Here is a 9,605-nt window from a genome sequence, read left to right on the forward strand (position 1 = left end):
TGCTAAGCAACTCACAATGGATACCATCTTTAAAACCCATCATCGACCCTCTGAACCACTCGAGTCTTACCTCCACTACTTCAAGAAAGTTGTATTATCACTCGACTACTCTGCCCCCGAGTTGGTCATCATCATCGCCTTCCGAAATGGTCTGACACCAACTTCTCCACTTAGCCGCTCTCTGCTGGGAGGCGACCCCACTACTTTGAATGATCTCTATAAAAAAGTGGACAAGTAGATTGATAATCAGTGTTTTTATAGGTTTTGTTCTTTTAAATCCAAAGTCCGTAAAACGTCCGACTAGTCAAGTTACCTTACTCACATGGGTTGGTAGCATAGATCGAGTTAAGGGATCGTCCAAACCTTAGGACTAAGCAAGGTTCACAACTGGATTTACAGCTTCAAGGGAATTAGTGAGTAGGATTTACTTTGTTATTTCTTGTGTTGCTCAATTAAAACTTAGAATGCAAGTTAACTTAGAATTACAAAGATTGATTACTTGATAAACTAGATAGAGAGAGAGATACAGGAAGAAGGTTAATCATAATCATGCAAGGCCAATTACAAAAGTTTAGAGTACCTTATCATTACAGCTCTAATCCGTCTCGAGTTCATAAACAAACCCGAAATGACATCGAGTATCGATCCCTAGTAAGATGTACTCATCTCTGAGTTCATCTCACTAGCATGAGGAGTTGAATTAACATTCCATCTTTGGAATATCACTTCAACTCCTGGTTTAAGTATACACTAGCTGGACAAACCATAGGGCTAACGGCCACATAGGGTCTCGCACGAGATTGGTCTGGAGTATCAGCACTCCAAACTTGGTCAGACTCAGTCATTTTGGGACCGGATGTATAATCAAACCCTATTCCCTAAGTAGTGATTCTGGACTACTAAATTGCAACCTAATCCTCACATGAACATCATGGTCCTTGGATTGATTTTATGTCTTGCATGTATGAAATGAAATAGTGAAAAGAAGCAAAGGAAGAACTGGAAATTGAACTTGAAGAAAATAGATTTTATTAGAAGTTTAAGACTTCTTGTACCAACATAATACAAAAGCTTCAAAATGAGAAAATACTAAGCAACAAAATGAAATGCAAGAAGCTCCCCCTCCTTTCTCCAACATCCAAAATATATCTCCCATGGGAATATCACGTGAAGCCTTCCCACATTTATAAGTTTGTCTTTTCCTTTTTCAAAACATCCAAATTTTTTTCACAAAGTTTGTCTTTATCCTTTCAAAACATCCAAACTTTTTTCACCCTTTTATAATCAACCATCTAATCATGCATTTAATTTCTTGTCTTGTTTTTTCTTGCAAGGTGTCACAAAAGTGTCCATAACTTGCCACTTGTCTATGCATGATGACTCATCATTTCTTATGGTCCTGCAGAGTGGGTCCATGTGCTGTGTCCAGTGGAGGCCCGAATTTTGGTATTTTTACAACTTTATGTCTTTGCGTAGAGCTCATCACCCTGGTCATTATGGCAGTTAACTTGCTAAGATCGGCAATCAGGTTTGAAAGATGTGAGCTTCGGAAGTTTGCTACTTCTTTACACGTGGTCCTGTTCTACACTGGTTTTGTCCCTTTGAAATCTTTGGCTTTAGTCAGGCTTAGTTGGGCTTCACTGGGGCTGAGTGGGAAGACTTCAAGTATGCACAGTATTCCTATACTTTGATGCAGGTTTTATCATTATATTCACGTTAACTGCGAAAACCTGCAAAAGTACGAAAATATAATTATTTCATGATTATTAAACACATAATTAATCAAAATGCTATGTCTTTACGGGGTTTAATATTACAGTTTTGGGTGTTTATCACACCACCCCCAAATAGCACTTTGTTTGTCTTCAAGCAAAGAAGAGACATTAAAACGATAAGTGGTAAAAAATGTGTTGTCCTAAACTAAGTCTCATTTTGCAGAGTGCGGTTGCATTGACCGTATGCAACAAGGCCTTAAACCACTAGAAATTCCCTAGTGGGCGAGTTATAGCCTCGTGAGAGTTTTCCAGAGAAGATACTTATAAACTTCATCTATACTATTACGACTCAGTAACAAAGGCTTGTTCTCTTAATTAATCTCAGATATCTATACATCTCACTAGCGGGGGAACGAGGATTAATTTCTTTCAAAGTCAAGTTAATATACATATAATAATCAAAACATCTACATATGAACATGCATGCAATGATCTTTACAATGAAATATACGAGCAGGGCCGTTTCTGGATCCTTTGGATAACGTCCTTAAGTAGGTTCTCACAGGTATGTGTCGAAACACAAATTCTCTCATATTTTTCCACTCAAGTTTTGCTAACTCCAGTGTGTAGTTGGCATACGTTTCCTCACATATTCAATGACAGTTAGAGAAGCCGAGGTCGAGAATTCACATCAACTACTTATTATCACACCATCCTACTCCTAATTGAGCTATATGTCTTTATTAGGTGTTATGGGGCTTAGGTGGTAGTGTAGAAGAAAATGGAATGGACAATTTAAAAATGATAAGTATGAGAGAATAAGGTCTTCAAGATATTTACACTAGAGAAATCCTTATTTTCTTTCTTGCTTCTAACATGAGTTTCCATACTTAGCTTTTCTAAGCTTTTGTATTCCCTTTTGATTTGATTTTGGGGGAAAGTCTAACTTTGATTTTTATTTTGATTTTTGAAAATATATTTCTATTTTTCTTTTTCTTTTTTTCTTTTGAAGCAGGTAACTGATTTTGATTTGTGACAAGTTTTTCTCTTCATTTTTCCACACTTTATCATATTTCTCATACTCATCATCTAGGTGAGCTTATTTATTTGTAGTTAATAGATGGGTAAGGAATTTTTTAGTGAAAATGAAAGGGTTAATGAAAGGTTCAATGGGGCGACTAGCGGTAAAAATTTTACAGGTATGAATTTTGGCTATATCGATCCAAAGAAGGCCTAAATTCTCACCTAGGATTTGGGTAGTGATCAAGTAAGTGGACGCGTGATTTTCTCTATTTGAGAAAGCTACTCCTCTGTGTCATTACTCATATATCACACATGTTGAGGCTTTTTTGTTAGATTCTCACAGGATATGGAAATTAAATTGTCTAACCGTAGGTCCCAGAAACTTACTGCTATGTACATTCAATGACAGTTAGTGCATGAATGCTCATGAAAATATATAAAAACTATTGCATACGTATTAACTTAAGTTTCTAATAACAAATCCTAATTCTAATGCTAGGGTGAGATTTCTAGATATTTTTCATCACAGAAAAGGAAATGAGACTTTGTCACTAAATACACTTATTTAGACAGAAAATAAAGCTATATACAACCTATAATTGCTTAATTTTTGCGAAAGGTTCTAACCACCCCCAAACAGTAGAACGCTGTGTCTTTAGAGTGTCAAGAGGAAGAAAGAATATACCTTATAGGCTTGAGCAAAAATAGAGCTAATATCTTCAACAAAAATTATGCTAACACAACATATGCTATACAAAAACAAAAGGGAAAGGGCACATCAAGAACTAAAACCACAAATATGTACATCAACTTATACTACCCTAATTAAGAATTAGGGGTATGTCCATTCTAGCTTCATCTCTATCAAAGTGTCATTCTTTGACGTCACGCCAGTTTATCATGGTCTGCCAAACTTCGCTCCACTTTCACTTTTTAGAACTGTCCAAATGAGCTATCATGTCTTTGTCTTTAGGGAAGTAACGAACGTACTTCAGGTATGCCAGACCCGAAATCTCAAAGAACGAATTATCCTATTCGCCGAACACATAAAATCAACTCGTACCCAATCGTGAAAAGTGGCCGAAAATTGTGGGAAGAAAGCCCTCATTATCCGGCATGCGGTAACGGGCAAGGTGATATAATGGTGTCGAAAATGACGAGCCCTTTTCAGGTTCTCAATTATGAGGTTCGTGATGTCGAAGAAGGTATGTTGCTGAACGAGAGCATGGAAAGTCTTGCAAGCTGATTCAGTGGTAGTGGAAAAATGTCAATCCCCCATGATGTTCAGAAGGATAAACAACATGGCAGTCCTGACATTAATTGTCATACTTGTTAGGGGAATTGTTTTGTCCGGCCATCATCTAGGTTCTTTACATTCAATGACACGTGTAAGGCCATCATCGTAGAGGCCGGCGAAATCTTCCCAAAAGTAGTGATTAAAGGAGTTATGTATGATGTATTGAATGGTGGAGATGGGCTCGTGATAGGGAAGGTCCAAAGTCATAACAACTGTTGGCTCGTAAAAGAGATGTCTGGTGTTACCCATACGGATTGCGAATCTGTTCAAAAAGAAACCATGTGTACCATTAAATGTTGTTGTATCCTCCATATGATCATAAAAATAAGCCGCTAAACGTGAAGAGTATGTTTGCTCAGGTTGCAGAATGAGGGAGGACCAACAGGCTTGGGTGATAAGGTCTCTGAAATGAAGTTCATACGAAGGAGAATCCAACAAAGCCTAGAAGGATTGTTCAGGGATGATCTTTTTAGGTTCCATTATTGGAGATGCAGAAAACGTGTGATGAAAGACACCACCTGTAGACAAAGATAAACCAATTTTTAGAATATTATGGAAATGACTGAGTAAAAACAAATGACATTGATTACAACAGGAATATTGCACTACACTTAATTAGGTTACTAAAGGAAAAACTAAAAAAAAAAAAAAAAAAAAAAAAAAAAAAATGACAAAGAACGGAAATTCTAACAGAAATTTGCGAAATTTAATTGTGTCATGTCCCAGGTAACAGGGAGGATCCTTAGGTGAGATAAATCTATTTATAAGATTCTTGATGAAGTCAATCCGTTGCAACAGAGCGCTCTGTGTTTGGTAAATCTCGGATTGGTTCTCCATTATGAGATTGGGATTTGCCAAGAACTGGTTGTGGCTGTGCAAGAATTGTGCTTGTTCCTCATCGTGCATTGTCTGAAGGTCGTGAAATTCAAGAAGACTAGTGATGATGATGTTCTAACGTGTGTATAATGTCATTAGTCCTTGGTGAATTAAACGAAGGCCTTCCATAGGATTAAATATGTTGTGTATTGCATTGTCAGCGAAGATGTTGATAGTGGAAAAAGCTTCGCCGGTTTCTGCACCGACATGGTTCTTTACAACGTCGGGAATCCAAAAATTGTTCATACAGACTAAGTGAATGGTGAGAATGTTAGATGTTCTGAGATAGGTAGTAGGAGCAGTGATAAGAGCTAAAAACTGTAGTTTCAACCCCTTAATAGTATTACATTTAGGCCAATTATGTTTATAATAAATAAGAGTTAGTAATTTACGTGTTTTTGTGTATTCCAGGTCTTGGAATCAATTATGTGAAGAAATACGTCACTTTCGCAAGAGAAAGGAGTCAAATTGCTTGCTAGAGAAATTATATGATTAAAGCCCAAGTTTCAAAGAGAAAAAACCTTTTTAAAACATAGTCAAAGCTGAAGAGTCAAAGTCAACGCGGGTAAAAAAGAGCATAAAAGTCAACAGAACTTCTGCAGGTCGTATCTTTGGACTCAGACCTTAGAATTTGGCCTATTATATGTCAAAACTACCGACTAGGAAAGAGCTTTCTAATGATCTAAGCCTTGACCCAATCAGAGCAGTAAAATTGGATGAAAAAGGTGTTTAAGTAAATTCGTACAGAGAAACCTTTTTTGGACTTAAGTAATTAGGTTTTGGGATTGATTTAGTGGCCCAAAACACATCTCCAAAGCCCATGCACAAAATTGTAAACTTAACCCTCTCCTATATAAATAGGGTTAGGGCTAAACAAAGCTTGGCTACTCCCTATTTAGTTTAGTTAAAAACAAAGCTTGGCTACACCCATTTTATATCAAAATGACCGGCTCAGAAAGCTCTTTCCAATTATCTAGGCCTTGACTCGATCAGAGCAGTATAAGTTGGTGAAAACGCGTGTTACAGTAACACGGCCAGAATTAGAAATCTTGGATTCAACCAATTGGGTTATGGACTTGATTTATGGGTACATAACCTAACCTAAAAACCCATGCACGATTTTGTATCATTATATAAGAGAATAAAAACCCTAAACTATCTCTCTCCCTCCCATTAGTTAGAATAATTTAGCGCTCTCTCTCTCTCTCTCTCTCTCTCTCTCTCTCTCTCTCTCTCTCTCCTTTCTTTAGTTTAATATAGTTTAAGTAATTAGGGTTTATAATTGTAGCCTCTATAAAACCTCCATTAAAATACCTTCAAGTTATTATTATTATTCAATTCAATTGCTTCTCTTTCTATTATGTCTTCTTTTTATTCTTTTGTTCATGATAGTCCCATGAATCAAAGCTAAACTCCCATTAGAGGGAGTTTGAATGAAGCTTTGAGAGGACTTGATTTGTTAGTATAGATTTGTTATTTAGGGTTTTAAGTTTAGGTTTTTCTTGACTTAGAGATAAGAAGAGTTTAACCTAAACTAGAATTGTCTATTTTGGAAATAATTGTGTATATAGAAATGCATAACCAACTCTCTAGAATAAACTGCCTCCTTATGATGTAATAGAGGGAACCATCCGCGACGTAAAATTTCAGTGTCAAAATATGGTTGAAATAGACCGCTCTGAAAATTTTCCATAAAGTTTTGCTCGGGCATAAAAATTCGAGTGAGGGCCATTGAAGATGGAAGGAATGGAGTGGTGAAGATAATTCAGTGAAAAAGGGAAGACTGGATTGTAGAGGTGTCTAGCCTAGCTATAAATAGGCACCAATCTGAAAGTTTAGAAAATATGGATCGAGGTGTCACAGGGTAGTTAGACCACGTGTATCTTCTAAAATAATTCTATCAAGGTGCAGTGCTTGCCCAAAAGATCGTTTAAAGGTAGATCCCTGAGACTATGAGTCAGATGTGGGTAGAGATAGAATGTACGAGAGAAGGTTTCACAGGCTAGTTTGACCAACTTGTATATTTATAAATCAATTAAACAAGATGCAAAATTGGATGTAGTGTGGAGGGGAAAGAATAGGGCATGCGACTACAAGGAGTGGCACACTCTTCCTAATTTTTTTTTAGTGAGATCTCTAGACGTAGCTTAAGTAGAAGGTAAGTAGAAGAAAAGTAATACGAATACGTAGATAGGATCTTACATTAAGTTGTAACAACATACAGGGATGTGAAAACACGCCATAATGACAACTAAAAAAATACAGATCTAGATATTAGATATGACTATATGCCACATCAACAACATTACGATAATAAAACTAACGAACATGAAGACTTGAATAGCATATTCAATTTGCTACTGCTCGAACATTTCTAGTGCATCCATGAAGCTGAAGATTGGTAAAAACTTAAAAAAAACGTAATTGGAATTAAAGAAAAAGTGTATAGGGGAGAAGATGAAAGGAGTGAAAATGAAGGATGTGGTGAACTTTCTATTTATAGAAAGGAAATGGAGCAGTTTTCTGATTGTTGTGGTGGCGGTTTTATGACTGTTTTTTGACCGTTGTAGATTATTAGTTGACGGTAAAATTTGCCGTTATGTGTGACGTCAACTGTTAAATGTCTCTGCCGACGAAAACCTTCTTTTGAACACACATAACTGAAACCGATAGCTTCACGGTCTATATCTGATATTCGCTTCTTGTTAACATGAATAGTGAAACCGTTCTGCCTGCCATACTCATCATAATGTTTCCTAGCATCATCTGCTGATTCAAACTCCATGCCAACATACGGCTCTGAAGGCACAATCTTCATTGCTAAGCCTTGAACAGGGGCAAAAGCCATCCTCTCATTCCCGCTCGTGTCATAACACTCTCCAACTGTATCAACTTCTTCTGAAGATCCATTTTCTACACTCAGATCTCTATCCATTAATTCAGAACCAATATCAGATGTGTTTGCCATATCATTTCGCTTTATTCTAGCACGACAACATCACTACGAGGCCTGAGTGATGATGATATCAGAACTCCCTATTTGATTCAGTTTTCCCTGGAAAACAAAACCATTTTCAATGACGGCCCTATTTTTTCTCAGCCTTCATTTTCCTATTCCCATCTAGATTATAATCACCCTCGATCAGCATGTGGAGCATGAGGTCGTAAGTCCGTGGATACACGAACTGCTTGTGAATCAGCACACGGTCGACCAGAGGTATGCCAGTGATCCTAGAGATCAAGGCGGGTGTGACTTGGTGGGGCACGTCGTCGTTGGTGACCCAAACATGGTCGCCATTAAAACCGCCATTGTTGTAGAATTTCAACACCAAATCTGTCAAATAAAGGCCACCATTGGCATACAACAGATACTACCAACTTCAAGATTGAATTTCAGTATCAAAAAATGGGAAAAACATCCTACTTTCAAAGAGTGATCCAAAATTCCGTTCTACTGAAATTCGTCTGTTTTCGGCCATTTGAGGATCGGAGGAAGAGGATGGCGATTGTTTCGAGATGAGAGGAAGAATTTAAAGTTGGTGGCTGAACATAAATCGAAATTGGGTTGTGGTGGTCTCGTGCGAGACTAGATTTGAACTAGGGGCTATCTCGTGCAAGACTTGAATGGGAGGGGACGAGATCCTGTTTTTGTGGGAGAAGAAATGAGGTAGTGGTGACGCATGGTGAGATATCTCAGGTTATAAATGGGTTGAGACTCACGAGATTTGGTCGGGCCCATTTTTTTTCCAAGCCCAAATCAAACCTAAAAAATGTAAACGCGCACATATGACTCGTTCGGACTCCAAATTGGATGAATGAGCTAACGAAATAATCGGCATGAAAAATGCCATCCAATTTGATATGGCATGCTCAAAGGTCAAAGGAATTTTTGAAAAGAAAGAGGGATGTTTTTATTTATAAACAATGGGGGGGTTTTTTTATATGGTTTTATTTCTATACAAGGGAGATTAATGTGAACAACACTAGATGGACATAAGACTCTCAATCTAAACTCTCAGGCAACTGTCATGTCAGCTCTGGAGTGAACCCAATCCAGCCAGACTGTGGCTTCACCTTTATATATTATGGGTCTAGGGTGTAGGACGATACCATCCTTGACCGTGCGCGCTACGGTCTAATAATATTACCCTTATTACATATGGCTAGCCTTAAACCGCCCCAAAGGGAACTCAAAGTAACTAATATCTAAGAGTTGGCCTGGTGGAATCCATTGCCCATGTCCCAAGTAGGCAACATCAGATATTAAACACGAATCTCTTTGTGCACAGCGTTAATGCAAAGGGAATTTTAAAAGACCTCAACATATACATATATACAAGGTGAGTCGTCTTTTAAAGTCAGATTCTCAAGACGAATCCCAACTTGTGGGAGGAACGACCTGGCGAAGTTGATCTCGAGTTGCTGGTGTCAAACAAGTGTATATGTTATAATAAACACCTTCACCAATGGCTGAAGACTAGTGCAGTTAGGGGTTTGACAATACATACACCACCCATTTATGTGCGCACGTCGTCGACTAGCAAAAGTACTGTGACCTTGTCTAATTCGAGAGAGGTGAGACTTTGTCCAAATGATGATTTGAATGTGGGCAGGAAGAGAGTAGAAAAGAGTGGAGAAAGAAGGAGGAGAAATTTTTGGAACCCATCGTTTACCAGTAGGAACATTTTCTCGCG

The sequence above is a fragment of the Coptis chinensis genome, chromosome 4, assembly GCF_015680905.1.
Source record: "Coptis chinensis isolate HL-2020 chromosome 4, ASM1568090v1, whole genome shotgun sequence".
NCBI lineage: Eukaryota > Viridiplantae > Streptophyta > Magnoliopsida > Ranunculales > Ranunculaceae > Coptis > Coptis chinensis.